Genomic DNA, 15810 nt, shown 5'->3' on the forward strand with positions numbered 1-15810 from the left:
ATACTTGCAGGTCCTGCCACAGTGGTCACAGGTATACATGGCATTAGTGGCTACTATACTGACAGTCTGTTGTTACCTTTGGTCACATTTCTGTTGTAATTCAAATGACCATTTCTCATCATGATATTGTACCCAATGATTGAGAAGAGAGTGCCACTTTGTCCTGTCTCTTGCTAAGGTCTCCCACAGGTTTGGGTTGATTCCAAAAGACTTGAGAGCCTGTTTGCAGATGTCTTTGAAGTGTAATTTTGGGTACCCTACTCCTCTCTCCTCACCTGCAATTTTCCCATACAGGATGTCCTCCAGGATGCACCTATCTTCCACCCTAAGAAGATGGTCACTGCTGTTTGAGTAGTGCAGTGATGGTTATACATCTCATCATGCAAATATTGCAGGTAGACAGTTTTTCTTGAAAAGATGCCAATCATCAGATGCCTTAATTTCTTATTCCTCTGACTGCCATGAGCTTCACTAAGGACATCTTGAATGAAATGAAAGTCAAACAAGACATTAGGAGCATGCCTTCACATCTAAGGACTGCACTAGGAGTGCCAATACACTCACCACCATACTCAAGCAGCCATATTACAATTCTCTGGGGGAATGGTATCCATGGAGCAAGCCTGGTGCATGTTACTGCAGTGTTCACTAGTGAGGTCCTGAGGTGATGTGGACATGGTCTGTATGGATACTGTCACGGCGGGGTCCTCTAGGAGGGCCGTGATCTCCTCGAGGCCCTCTGTCCGTGCCTAGTCGGCCCAAGGGCACCCTCTATTTCTCGCCCGCCACGTCTTTGATGTTCAGTAGGTTCGGGAGGCTGCCTTGCATCTCCTTGGGCACGTAAACTCCTGGACCCCTCGTGGGTCTTATCCTGCACCCATGGGTGCCTTGGGGCACCCTAGCCTTATGGGCTACGCGTGGCTCCTACCACCCCTAATACCACGACCCAAGCCTCGCACATGTAATAGACGTTGGTGTGTCTGCACGCCCGCTTCCCGGGCCCTTCTTCTATAATACGCTAGTCCCCTCTGGGACGTCCCCTCGAGCCGCCGGTCTTTTAGGCCCACCGCACCACTACCCTCTCTGGTACGGGCTCACCGCGCTGCTACTCCCCGTCCTCTCGGGGGCAACCGCAGCACCTTGCCCTTCTCTGAGACACTGTACTGCTAACCCTTTCTGTCTGGGTCCACCGCAGCACCCTTCCCCTGTCCTGGGTTTTCCACGGTGCTAGCCTGTTACCGGGCTCGCTCCTCCTGTCCTGGGTTCCTTAAATATTGCCCCTCTCGGGCTCCTCAGTAAATCGCCCCTCTCAGGCTCCTCAGTAAATCGCCCCTCCCTGGGGCTGGGGTCTATGCACCCCGCAAGTGACGCCCTTGCTGGCATCTGCTGCGCCTGTCCTGGGCTCTCTAATACGGCGCTCCCCCTCTTTGGGGCTCGCCGTGCCCACCTCGGGCTTCTCAATAGACCAATGTGGCGCTCCCCCCTCTTTGGGGCTCGCCATGCCCACCTCGGGCTCCCTGATAAAATCGCCCCTCTCTCTGGGGCTGGGGTCTACATACCCCGCACACAACCCGGGGTCTGTGTCCCCCATCCACAACCCACTGGTTGCACCCGCAACCCACTGGTTGCGCTCCTCACTGCCAGTTGCGCCTGCACTGGCGCGTAAGCTGTGCCATCACTGGCTCTAGGGTCCCCATACCACTGGGGTCCCTATGAGGATACTGCACCCTCCTCGGGTGCTGGGGCCCCCACACTCCCGTGGGGCCCTTTATGAGGCCTCCTCCAACCCCTACAGCCTCACCCAAGCCACCGGTTGTAATACAAACACTAACCAAACAAAACACAAGCCTCCTGGCTGTAACTTAACTTAAGGCCTCCTGGCTGCAACAACATAGCTCTTACGCCACAGAGCCACCATCCTTCAGCCTGCTCGAGCAGTACTCACATCTTAGCCCCATGAGTTCCTACCTCTCTAGATGCTGGCAGGGAACTGTTCACCTGGCTTCAGCCCTGGGCTTTATAAGGGCCAGGCCCTGCCCCCTTCTGGCCAGCTGATTCTTATCAGTTGCCTTGGCAACCTGCAGCTGCGCTCGTTATCTCCGCTGGGGCTCCTTATGCACTGTCAGAGCTTCTCCTCTGGCAGCTTTCCCCTCTTTAGGAGCAGGAGCACCGAGTTGCCCTGCAACAGATACCTAAAACCATATTAATGAAGAAGACTCTCCTTTAGGCTCTGCTTCATTTCTTTCAAAGTATGCAATGCATGATTCTGGGAACATTACCACAACCTCTGTGTTAGTGATTCTGTCTTGCCACTTTATGTCAAGGATGCATGATAGACTGCATAGGTGGAAGCTGTTCAGATTCTTTTCTTGTTATGTATATATTGACCATGTCTCACTGCTGTACATGATGACACTGAGGATACAGGTTTTGTATAGTTTTGTATAACCTCTAAAGGCTATAAACATGGAAACTAGAAGGAGGTGGAAAAGAGAAGTATACATGGTAAGATGACTGCTCACAAAGGAAAAATGAATTCCAATAAACATTGGCAGAAAAGTCTAGTAACAGCAGCTGGAAAAGTCAGGGGCCAAAAGTACAGATGTGGGGAAATGCAGACAGACTTAGGAAGCAGGGTTCTAGTAGAAATCTTGAGGAGTTGTAATATACTGCTGTTGCATCTGAGGACTCTAAATCAGCTAAAGCTTTCAAGTTCTTTTCCCAGAATGTTGAAGTTAATGATCACTTGGAAAGACATAAAGAAGTGCTACCATGGACTGTGTTCCCTACCTAGCTTCCTGGTGACTGACTTGGGATGAGTATAGTCAAGTAAGTCACGCTGCTTCCATTTCTCTACAAAAGCTAATAGCAGGTCTATATCTGCGGGAAACTTTTAAGTTCTGACCACTGGGAACCAATGATGCAGGCAGACCTGAGTAGGTTTTACTTGGCTGAGGTAGGACGATTAAGGGAGTCCATCTGTCCTCTTCTCTTCCTTTCATTTCTGGGTGTTATCAATTTTGTAACTGACACGGTTTCTGTGGAAGGTCAATTTAATATTTTAGTCCAAATATTAGAAGCAATTAAACTAAACTTGGCACTAAACACCAGGTGAATTTAATTTTAATCATTAATGTTTCCTAGTGAGGGGAATATGAAAAAGCACATCGCTTCTGTTTTACATGTTAAAACTGCAATTTAGGCTCAGAAGCAATTTGGAGGGTAAGGCTAATATATTCAGCATCTGTAATGAAATAATGTCCCAGGCCTTTGAACTCAGAAAGGGATACTACAAAAGGATATCCATTACTGCCCATATTGTCTGTAATAGCTTGGAACGTCTTGCTAAAGCAACCAGGAAACATATGGGAATTGCTGAAGTTGTGATATAGGGACAGGGACATAAGGCATTTTACTACCTGAGTTATATCTGTTGATTTTAACTAATGCAAAAAAATCTAAAACTCATTTGATGGAACTAAATTAATAAAAATGCAATATTCTCTAGATGTAAAATAAATTGGCAAAAAGTAGATCCCCTGGTTTCAATTTTGCTCTGAAGTCTCACTACCTAGATGGAATTTAGTATGGATAACAAAGAATATGAACTACTCAAATATTTCATTAAATAAAAGACTAGAAAATGTGGTAGAAGACAGTATCAATTCAGAAATCCATCCGTTGTAAACCTGTTTCATGACTGACAACAAACTGATTCTTCTTTTGTGCTGTCAAACTCAGACTATTATAATGCAAGTCACTCTGTGTCTAAATCTAAATATTTAACATACTGATACTTAAAATCTTGATGAATTATTTTTTCCCCTGTAGAAAGAGAAAGGACTGACTATGAGTTAAACTAGGAAGTCATAAAGAAGGATGTGCACTTGAGCTTTCACATACAGTGCTCTACTATACATGTAATTTGGATCTACATACTTTCAATTTGGGTACATTTATAAGTGATAGAAACTGCACCAATTCCAGCTTTATCCTGCCTTGTTACACTATTTAAAAAAAAAATAATAGATGAAGAAAGGTACTAGAGAGGAGGTTTTTGAATAAGAGCACATGGACATATCAATATTTTGCCAAGGTTAACCCATCATTTTTTAATCTGGAAAAATGCTTGAAACCAAAAAATGAGGAGCAATGTGTTTTGACAAGGCTTTTTCTCTGCTTGAGGACTGAGATCAGCAGCACTTCCCAACTACTTCTTTTACAAGATAGTTTGAATTTGTGAAGCAGTGAATAACTGACATTTCTATTATTTCCATCATCCTCTGCATTTTTGTATCCCATCAACTAGCTTGTATTGCTCTTTCCATTTTAAAGACTGCAACCTCCTCTCATCTAAACTCAAAACTGTATATAAAATTACTTGGACCATAATATCCTATTCTTGCATTTCGGTCTCTCAAAGTGCGATGGGAATGCAAGGCAAAAGCATTGATTAAGGATTGATAAAGGTCAAATCTTACATGATCTAAGAAAGACTCAGAGTGAATCAAAAACTGAATTCCAAAAACTGAAGTCATCCAAAGGATGTCTCAAACCTTGCACTTGTACAAACATGCCCATCTAAACATGCCTCCTGATAATTTAACATGTGTTAACTTGCAGCTTTCTAATGTTTGACATATTTGGTCAAAGACTATAAATATTGTGGAAATGTTAAGGCTTCATGAATTATCAGTTGATTCAGAACTGCAGAATATTTGCTACATGATTTTTTTTTCACTCCACAGGAAAGAAAAAGTCTTTTAAAGAATGGACTCCAGCTGGCAGCCTACTAATTTTTAATGAGAACTGAGCATTCAACTCATTAAGCAGCCTGGAAAATCCCACCTGCTGCTTATAGTTTCATATAATTGTTTTAAAAGCAAGGAAGGATTCTCTTTTTAAAAATGTAAACCAGTTTTATTATCACCCAACAGTATTCACAACGCAGTATGACCTGAAGGCCCCAGTGCAATGCACTGCTCTGAACTGAACAAATAATTTTCAGAGAGAATCCCCACCCAAATAAGAATAAAACCAACCACTCTTTTGTTTTACACATACTGAAGTACATTGTAAGAGAATGGTACTTTTGTAGCATAGGGCCTAATTTGGGTTCCATAGCATAGTTTAAGAAATGGTCAAGCTAATCTTTTATTATAACTATTAGCCAAAAAGAAAAATTCAGGTATTAGCAGTAACATAGCATTTCAAAGCAGAAATTTTGTATGTCATAGAGTTTAAAAACACAGAGTTTCTAGTGAAATTGCCAGTATCTTAACTCTAACAGCAAGAACACACCTCCATAATACATTTTAATGGAATAGTCAGAATCCTATAATGGGTTTGCCAGTGACACTCACTTAGCTTTTCACAACTTGTAAGCCTTTTACTTGAGAGAAATGAGCTGAATTCCTTTAGATGTCTGTTTGCGGATGTATAAGAATGATGTATTCCATCTCTCCTCCACAAGACTAACTATATCACCTCTGCTGTGTGTCTAGTCTCCTTTGTGCCAGTGCTGGGAATCTGAGTCAGACCAGAGCTTTAGATCACAAAGACTTACTGCTTTGCTACTTGACTGGCTCATTTTGTGTTGCTTCTTGAATATGCCCTTCTTGCAATATTTTCTGTGCCTGTGGTGAACAATCTCTTTGCTCATGAGTGCTTTTTAAGAAAGATGTACCAAAGAGACAGCATTGATTACTTTAGAACGCTCTATACTATACATTACACAGCATGCCTGCTGCATCTGTGCAGCTGATATACAACTGATACATGCATTGCATTGCATTGCATCTGTAGACTAAATAAGATACTAATGTAGGTGAGGAATACCATGTGAAAAAATATATCTCTGGGCCAGCTTCACAGCACAAAGGTACTTTGCAGAAGATCTGGACTAAAGTTTACCTTTAGGCTTTCATACACAAACACTTCTGGGACTCGAGCTGTCATGAAGCCTCAGGAAGTATATCAACATTGTTTTTTATGGTTTGAACATCTGACTTTCAGCAGTACTGAAATCCTAGAAAAGTCCCACAAGCCCTTTCTCTGAGGAACAGATTCAAGCATTGCAGAGTATGCTGAAAAGCAGTGTCAAGATCCAGTAGTGGAAGTGCTGGCTCTTACAGGGCCACACTGCTAGATGAGAGGCCCCTTGGCACATATCCCAGCTGGAATTAGCCAGTGTCACAAATAACAGTGCTTGACTTAATAAATAATGCATTTATCAAAAAAATTAAACCACCCAATAAACCATTTGATTTAACAGAGATCTATTTAACTGCAGGCAACTTTGATCATTATCACAAGGAGTTGACAGAAAACAAAACTTGATTTAGTGGGGAATTATCTGATAAGGGAATGTATCAGATCAGCTGGACTGAGTAGTGATATAGATAATGGTGTGCAGTGCATTCACTCAGTGACTTCTTATCAGTAGCAATACAAGCTGTGTAAAATACACTCTGCAGTGAAGTCCCATCAACATGTCATGCCTAATATGCCAAGTTAGTTCTTATAAGAATGCCAGGATAGAAGTATTGGGATCCAAATTCCTATGTTTATCTGCAGAATAGTAATGCAATCTCTGGCTCATTGTCCGGACATAGGCAGTCTACATCCAGAAAGGAGAAGGCTTTTCATCCCTCATACTGAACTGGGCTCACTATAGATACTGATTAGCTACAGCCTTGAAAGGAGTAAAGATCTTCCTGATCCTCCTGAGCTGAGTTGTTGATAGCCTATCTGTATCCAATGACACACCAGGCAGCATTGTGACTACTATTATATCCAAACGTTTTGACTTCCTCAACCTACAACATTAATTACCCATTTACAGTGTCATACTTCCACTTCTGAAGGTATAGGTGAGTACTTAAACCATTTTGCCATCATGCCCAAAAAACCTAATGGCTTCTTCATAAATAACAAAGTGGCTAGAAAGAGTGAAAATATAAACAGTGACTTTTTTGTCTAAGTAAAACCTGAACTAAAAATTACATGTTATTATTGCAGAGGCCAGGCAAACAACAGACATCAAATAACTCTATTCACTACTAAACCAGGCCAGATCCTCTGGTGAAAGGATCCATAATCTATTATCACTTCTGCTAAGTTTCTATATGTACATTATTTATTATTTATTATTAAGCACCATATGCAGGTAATTTTGTGAATGTCCATTTTTGAAAGTCTCCCTTAATTTACCAGTGCTGCTTAAAAGGTACCAGTTGGACAGCACATTTCACTGACAGACCTGATTCTCTGTCAGTCTCAAAGCTAATAAATTACTGTCATATTTACTCTGAGGAACTTTGGTGTAGTTTATGAGTAAAGAATTACAAATGTCTCTGGCTTGAAATTATGATCTTGGCTCTTAGTGAAACAAAGTACACCTTATGCTTATGCAAGTCATAAGGTGGGATGATTGATGTCTTGTATACATCTCATCATGCAAATATTGCAAGTAGACAATTTTTCTTGAAAAGATGCAAGTCATCAGATGCCTTAATTTCTTATTCCTCTGACTTCCATGAGCTTCACTAAGGACATCCTGAATTAAATGAAAATCAAACAAGATATTAGGAGCATGCCTTCACATCTAAGGACTGCACTAGGAGTGCCAATACACCCACCACCATACTCAAGCAGCCATATTACAATTCTCTGAGGGAATGGTATCCTTGGAGCAAGCCTGGTGCATGTTACTGCAGTGTTCACTAGTGAGGTCCTGAGGTAGACATGGTCTGTATGGATACCTAAAGCCATATTAATGAAGAAGACTCTTCTTTAGGCTCTGCTTCATTTCTTTCAAAGTATGCAATGCACGATTCTGGGAACATTGCCACATGAGACTATATGCCAAGTCATTCATATATACATACTAATATAAGTATACATACATACATACATACATGTATATCTTTGTGTGTATGTGTGTATATATATGAAAGACTTGGCGTGTGTGTGTGTATGTGTATGTGTGTGTGTGTATATGAAAGACTTGGCATGTGTGTGTGTGTGTGTGTGTGTGTGTCACATACATATACATTTCTATGCATTAGGCCTGTGCAAATAGGGAAGTATTCCATTCAGATTTGGATTCAGCTGATTCAGAAGACAGCGATTTGATTTAGTGATTCAAATAACTCTCCCCATTTGATTTGGCTGAATCAGAATGAATTGGAGATTCGGTGCTGATTCAGCACTGATTTGGAGATTCAAATTGGCCAGGGAGAGGCAGGCACAGCCAGGTGGCTGCAGGATCTCCCGCAGCTCCTCCAGCTGTGCCTGCCTGCCTCTCCCCTGGGGCTGCCGGGGATGAGTGGTGCCAGGCTCTGGCTGACATGTGAAGCTGCCCCAGCTCCCTGACAGTGTGTGGTGCCCTGCCAAGCCATGCCATACCTGCACCATAGGGCAGCTGCTGCATGGGTGGCAGGCAGGGGTGACAATCCCGCTGCCCCCCACTACCCCATGCTGCATGGGGGAGCGGGAGGGGAAGGGCTCTGCCATGAGTCCCCAGAGGCCTTGATTGCAGCTGCTGCAGCCGGTGAGTGCAAGGCTTTTTTTTTCCCCTGCAAAGTGCCGGGAGGCTGGGGCTGGGGCCATGCAGGGCAGCCATGGGGGGCTTTTTCCGTGGCTCCTTGTGCCAAGACAGAGGCAGGCACAGCCAGAGGAGGCGCGGGGGAAACTGCAGCTGCTTGGCTGTGCCTGCCTCTCCCCAGCCGATCCAAATCTCCAGTTCTCTCTGAATCTTTTCCAAATTGATTCAGAGGCTTTGGATTTGATTCAGACCTTTTAATGGATCTCCTGACTCGATTTGGATTTGGAGATTTGGCCACCGAATTGGGCTGAATTTCCTCTGAATCGAATCAGTGGCTGAAGCTTTGCACAGCCCTACTATGCATACACCTAAGTGTGTGCACATTGTAGAGATGTATACATACATATTATTAAGTATTTATTATAAGAACATCGATTTGAACCTCTTGAGCAAGGATAAAAACATTCTATTTTTAGTTCTGGTATGAGTAAAATAAAATTTAGCCTCCATCTGAGATCTTTAAAGTTCAGACAAATTAAGCTGAATGATATTCATGGAACCTCTACTACTTTGCTGCAGGAATCAGCAAAACACAATACCAAAATAGGTGCTATTAAATCTTAGTCTTTTATTCTCCACAAATACCTGCTTTTTGATCCATAGTTAAGCTGTATCCAAGATTTGTAAGTGCTTTATTCTGCTTTTTCTTTTAGTGTGTCATAATGGATCTACAGCTTCAATGGAGCAGCACAGGTGTAACTGAGGGAAGAATTTGCTCATTAACAGTGAAGGCCACAGTCACAAGTGGTTTTAAGTTCTGAAGTACCTCACAAATCACAGTCATATCAAGCAGTTCACAGTCTCTTCTTTTCCATTTTAATTTCCAGGAGTAAATGAAGCAGTGCACAGTCACAAATCCCACTGTACCTCCTTGAACATGTGCAGCTTTTTTACCATAGCTTTTGAGGACAGAGTTGCTGGCCTCATCTGTTGGTTTGTCAGCTTCTCATGCAAGCATGCCTTCCTTTCCTCCCCATCACCCTATTTGCACACAGTGACCTCTGAACTAGCTTGCTCTTTCTTCACAGCCCTTCTCAAGACTTCTCTCTGTCATGATGCTTCTAAGAAATAAGCCAATTAACTCTGGCTTATGGGGCAGATGGGGATAGCTGGCATTTAATTATATAAATGAAGGTAAAAATTGTCAATGTGTAGAGAAATAAAAATGTATTTATAAGATTATACTCAAGTTGTTCATCAGGTGATTTGTTCTCTTACACTGTAAGCTTTTGGGTGGGTTGTCAAACACATGCTTATTTATATAAGGGTCCCTAACACCATGCTAACAGTGTAAAGATGACGTAAATGGGTATAATGTAATTTTAAAATACAAAAGCAGGATTAAACATCCTCTGTATAAATGAGAATAAGGTCTGATTTATCACATATATTTGTAGAACACTTTAACACCAAGATAATTGTAGCATCTTGGCCCTCTCCTATTAGCACTGATATACAATAATCAATTATGACATACGGAAAGTACCTGAAGTTGGAAAATCTCTATATGCAACTCTTCTATGCCCCCAAATCCCTGCACCGAAACATACAATGTGACATGTTCTGATCATCTAGTGCTTTCTTGGACACATTTTACAAATCACTAGGTTTTTCTTTACCTAGACCTGCAGCATCTCATCATTAAAGACACATTTTCTTGTTTCACCCACAGTCACCCCTTCTGGTCTCAGAGGCAGCTACATTGCATGTCCAAAGTAAGTTATGTGCAAATTTTTTCCTTGTAGTTCTCCTGTGACATTGTTCATATTCCTGCCCTTTCTCTTGGATGTGCTAAGTGAGCAGTGCTGAACTCAGAACCTCCTGGCAGTTAGAAAGGATTATGTGCTTCATCCCTAGCTCCACTAACTCTGTAGATGAGTCACTTTAACACAGTTCATCAAGCACTTCAGAATAGGTTGGGAAGAGAGTAGAGAGATAAGTGAGGGAAAAAACAGACAGAGAAAAGGATGTTATATTTCTTGAGCATTAACAGGCTTCCAGAGTGCACATTGGCTTCCAATGTAAAATCCTTGATCTCCATAAGTTTAGGATTCAAGATGTTCATCCAATCTATTTTTTTCCCTTTCAACAAACACACTCTATTTCCCTGCATACAACATTCACCTTTTTCCCAAAAACCAAATGTTGGAAATTGGGTTGTGCAATTTAAGCAAGATAATATGTTAATAGTAGCTTCAGCCACATGAGTCTCTGCCAGGAAAAAACCTATATGTTCTGCACTGGGGGGCTCCTTAGCTACTGGCTGTGGACACTTTCTCTTTTCCCCAAAAAGAGGCTTATGCTGTATTTCTAAAGTGGAGATGAAGCCTGGACATAGACTCCTATAACTGAATTCTCCCCTGATCTGTACGTGCTGCTGGCTGCCAACTCAGTTCAGCCTGAGAAGATGAGTTGGGCACTTTGGCTCAGCCAACAGCATCCTGCATTTAGGGGGTAACAGAGCAGCTGCAATGGTGTGCTAACACCCACAAATGCAGCTGCCTGTGTTTTCCCTGGAAAACAGGAACAGTATTTTCAGTATTTTCAAGTACAGATGTTTTTTAAAATTTGTTCTGCTATTCAAAAACAAGGTGTTCATCTTATTTGGCTATGTGCTATACACAAGAAAATGTGATGATTTATTTTGCTTATGTACCTACAGATACTCACTGAGCTCTGTGCGATACATATATATATATATATATATATATATATATATAACTATATATGTTCCCTAGTGCTACGTTTTCCCAACACTTCCCTTCACAAAACCTTTTGTCAGCTGCCTTTTTAGTTTGCCAAACTTTAATCACTCAGACTGAAATTCTCCATGCCATGTGTCTGCCTCAGGCTGAATGTTTTTGGAAAAGCTTAGCAAAAAACAGTTCAGCTGTTACTAAGGACAAGATTAGGAAATAATATATTATTTTGCTTACCTTTAAAAAAATAACTTTTCTTTAAAGGTTGTAACAACTGCATGTTTCAGAACAGAAATTTGAATCTCAGTACAGAGGTGACATCATCCTGTGAGAACACCACCCAGAATGGGCCTTACATAAAAAAATAATTGTGTACATACATACCCCCATGTTTGGCAGCTAAATGACATAAAGAGTCCCTCTGAGGACAAAGCTCCATTCTTCTGGAGATGAAACTAGTATTGTATACTGCAGGAAACAACCATTCAGAGGATTTCTCATTTGATGCAAAGTTGAAATGTGCACTGAAAGAGGCAGGGGCTTGCAGGAATAGAAAGTCCTCCTTGGTAAATCAGTAGGGTAGTACCTTACTGATTATTTCCATCCCTTCTTCTGTGCTTCCACGTGATGGTGAGATTAGACCATGGTCTTCATAGGTGCTTACCAATGGCATATTCCTCACTTTCTGGATGCTTGGCCAGAAACCTTAGGTTCAGATCTGCAGCAATAGTGAGTACTCACAGCTGTCTTTCCAATTAAAGCAATAGGACTTGTGCTTTGAACACAAAGTGTAAGTATTTGGTTTTTTGGCATTAAGAAAGCTTTGGATGTGCACAAAATACTCACTTGCCACTGTCCACTTCCCAGTTTAGTGACTTTGGGATGACACACAGCTAGAAACAAGAAGAAAATTGGTCATCCTCTTCAGCCACTTCCATCATTTCTGGAATAAGAATTGTGAATAAACAGTTAAAAATCTTCCATTGGAAAGGTCAAAATGTTTCACCTTGCGATTCCTGTCACTAGCTTTTAATGGCTATAAAATGGTATCTAGGGGTTTGCTTTTGGGAACTGGCATGTAGGTAAAGTAGATATGCATTATAATAATGGTCCAGGACAACAGCAAGGGTTAATTGATTTCTAAAAGCTCATTTCTGACAGTTTCTTCAAGGCCCGCTGTGTCTGACATAGGCAAATAGCAAGCAGACAGACACACAGGCTGGGAAACTGAAGACATGTACCACACTGTTCCATGACATGAGATTAGGAACTCTTAGCCTTGGCGCAGAGCCCTTGGGATTTCTAGTTTTGGGGAACAGACTAAATTAGGAGGCCCAGAAAAAGCCCAGATTAAGATGTGTGCATGTGATGAGCTTGTAAAACAAAGGAATATGCTGACAGGACATAACATGGACTGTATGATGACCACAGAGAAAAGCAATCAGTGATGCTCACAGATGAAGAGTCATCGCAGAGGGGAAAAGATACAAAAGAAAGGATTTGAGAGCAGCAAAGGGTCCCCGAGAGGGGAACCTGAGGCCACCATGGACAGAAGGCACGCCAGCAACCAATCTCACCCACCCCACTGCGGGGGTGGGCCTCGGCCCTCAACCTCCAGGCTGCTGACATCTGACATTCAAGAGAGAAGCTCAGAGTCATGCAAGGTATTGGCCAGATGTACCTTAACTCTGTAAACCCTGGGGCTGGTAGATATATAGAACTGTTTGCATTATTCTTATCTGCTATCACTGTGTATCAACAAAATTCACCTGTTATCTAATAGAAAGGTCATGGGCAGTCTAAGGGTTTGTGTCTGCACAGAACAAGGTCATAAAACTAGTGCCAACAGCTTCCACTAGCTGACCTAGAGAAAACATGGTAGAATAACCTTCAAGTGTGAATTCTCTCTGATCTTTTGCTTGGAACTCTGTGTAAAAAGAGACATTTTTGTGTATTTCAATTTCTTCACAGTAAGCCTGAGCTGCCAGTAATTCCTTTGTAAAACTGCAAATAATCAAGCTCTCATTTAAGGAACAAATTAGTTTCCAGACTTTGAAACTAGTATTTTAATAAGAGAGAAAAGCGAAAACACCAGAGTTATCTGGTTAGCTTTGAAAGTAGTTCCTACAGTCTCTCAGTGTAAAAGACATAAATTTAGTGTTGAACATACGGAATAGGATTTAGCTAATAACAGAATCAAAACCATGCAAGTAAAAATAGGGCTTGAAACTAGACCATGCAAAAAAACAGCCTCCAGAATTCCTTGAACAACTATATTGTGGAAAAGGTTCTACGTGAAATTTTGGCAATGTTTTTGCTTATAAGGAAAGTTCCAAGAAAAATACTGATTTTTCACGAGAGCCTTAAAGATGTAACAAAATTTGAGTGGTTACATTTTTTCATTAGTAATATTTTGCACAGATCTAATAGCAAAACAACCTTCCATTCCATCCTTACAGTAGAAAACTGGAAAACATAGACAAGTTGCAAAATCTACCTAGCTTCGGTGGCCCTACCATCATTTCCACTTCATCCACATTTTAAAGAAAAGGGTACCTCGTGATTCCATTTTAAAAGAAATGCTATTAACTACCCACTTTCAAGAGAGGATTCTGAGCTGGGACTCCCATATGACGAGAGAAGGCTCCTGGTAGTTCTGATGAGGGTCTCTAAAGCCTGGACAGGGACAGGATTTAGAAGTACATTCCTGTCCTCAGTATTTCCTCTTGCCCTGCTTAGCATGAGGGATATTCCTTGTAAATTCCATTCTAAGGTGCCAAACTCTCCCTAATCATTGTATAGGAAGTTTGGGTGCCCAGTTTAGACTTAAAGAAATGCAAAAATCTAGAACTCTCGGTTCCAAAATGATACCTTTTATTAGACCAACTGAGAAATTGCAAAAAAAAAAAATCATTTTCTGCAAGCTTTTGGGCTCATGCCCTCTTCATCAGACTCAGGGGAAATTCAAGATGGTAAAAGGTCCCCATATGTAGGAAATAAACTTCATTTTTGCACAGAGGAAGCACAAGTTTGAAAACTGTTCCTCTGGGTCCATGAGAGTCTCTTTGTGAGCTTGCTCTTCGTTGTGTAGATCAAGTAGGATTTCTTGCCTGGTGGTGTCAGATGGCAGGCAGAGAGGTGTAGAAATCTTTCTTGTTATTCAGCAATGAAGTTTATAATCCAAAATAAGCTAAAATTCACCATCTCCCATGTTTCAGGGATGTATGTGGTCTTAGACCATACGTTCTACCATAGATGCTACCAATGAAATTCTGCAAAGCTCATTGTCACAGCACCTAAGTGCCTTTGCAAATTGAGAACTGGTATCCAAATTAATCATTTTTCTTTTATGAATCCCCATAGTACCCAACTTAGAATGTGGACATAAGACAGAGGAGGAGTAAAGGCATACCTTGGAAGCTCAGCATACCAGTAGCCTAAAGGCTCCATGCATTTTCACAGCTGTAGCAAAAGCTTGTCATTTTTCCTGGTTCCAGAGCTGCTCTTTCTATGGTCAAGGCAAAATAGAAATCTAATAAATAGATCAATAGTAAGGCTAGATCCACAACACTTACTTATGTCAGCAGTCATTTAATCATATATGTACCTCTCAGAGTTAACAGCACTGCTTATGTGGGTATGATGGGATGCAGAACAAACTCCTGAATTTGTAACAAGAAAGGACATTGGTGGGTATTTTTAGTGATTTCCAATGTAACCTAAACTAGATAACAATTAAATGATAGAAATGTTACATATAAACTGTAAGACCTTTTCTTCCAAAGAGCTGAAAGTCTCAGCATAACTATTTAGTTACAAATGAAGCAGTACAGAAATGTACTCTGTCCAGGTTTGCAGATGACACAAAGCTATGGGGAGAAGTGGACACGCCGGAGGGCAGGGAACAGCTGCAAGCAGACCTGGATAGGTTGGACAAGTGGGCAGAAAATAACAGAATGCAGTTCAACAAGGAGAAATGCAAAGTGCTGCACCTAGGGAGGAAAAATGTCCAGCACACCTACAGCCTAGGAAATGACCTGCTGGGTGGCATGGAAGTGGAAAGGGATCTTGGAGTCCTAGTGGACTCTAAGATGAACATGAGCCAGCAGTGTGATGAAGCCATCAGAAAAGCCAATGGCACTTTATCGTGCATCAGCAGATGCATGACGAATAGGTCCAAGGAGGTGATACTGCCCCTCTATCAGGCGCTGGTCAGACCGCAGTTGGAGTACTGCGTGCAATTCTGGGCACCGCACTTCAAGAAGGATGCGGATAACCTGGAGAGGGTCCGGAGAAGGGCCACTCGTATGGTTAAGGGCCTGCAGACCAAGTCCTACGACAAAAGACTAGAGAAACTGGACCTTTTCAGCCTCTGCAAGAGAAGGTTGAGAGGCGACCTTGTGGCTGCCTATAAGTTCATCACGGGGGCACAGAAGGGAATTGGTGAGTATTTATTCACCAAGGCACCCCTGGGGGTTACAAGAAATAATGGCCACAAGCTAG

At 41.9% G+C, this 15810-nt stretch overlaps 1 long non-coding RNA gene across 1 annotated transcript in view; it reads right to left on the reverse strand.

The window, feature by feature from the left end:
* Positions 1 to 4921: 4921 nt before the first annotated feature.
* The window catches only part of LOC132251417 (uncharacterized), a 54959-nt gene continuing 44070 nt past the window's right edge, over positions 4922 to 15810 (reverse strand). The window contains exons 2-4 of the long non-coding RNA XR_009463445.1: positions 14720 to 14815; positions 12154 to 12250; positions 4922 to 7558 (exon numbers count right to left, since the gene is read on the reverse strand). This is a non-coding gene — a long non-coding RNA (uncharacterized LOC132251417). The remainder of the gene's footprint in view (positions 7559 to 12153; positions 12251 to 14719; positions 14816 to 15810) is intronic.

This window comes from Alligator mississippiensis, chromosome 7, assembly GCF_030867095.1.
Source record: "Alligator mississippiensis isolate rAllMis1 chromosome 7, rAllMis1, whole genome shotgun sequence".
Classification (NCBI taxonomy): domain Eukaryota; kingdom Metazoa; phylum Chordata; order Crocodylia; family Alligatoridae; genus Alligator; species Alligator mississippiensis.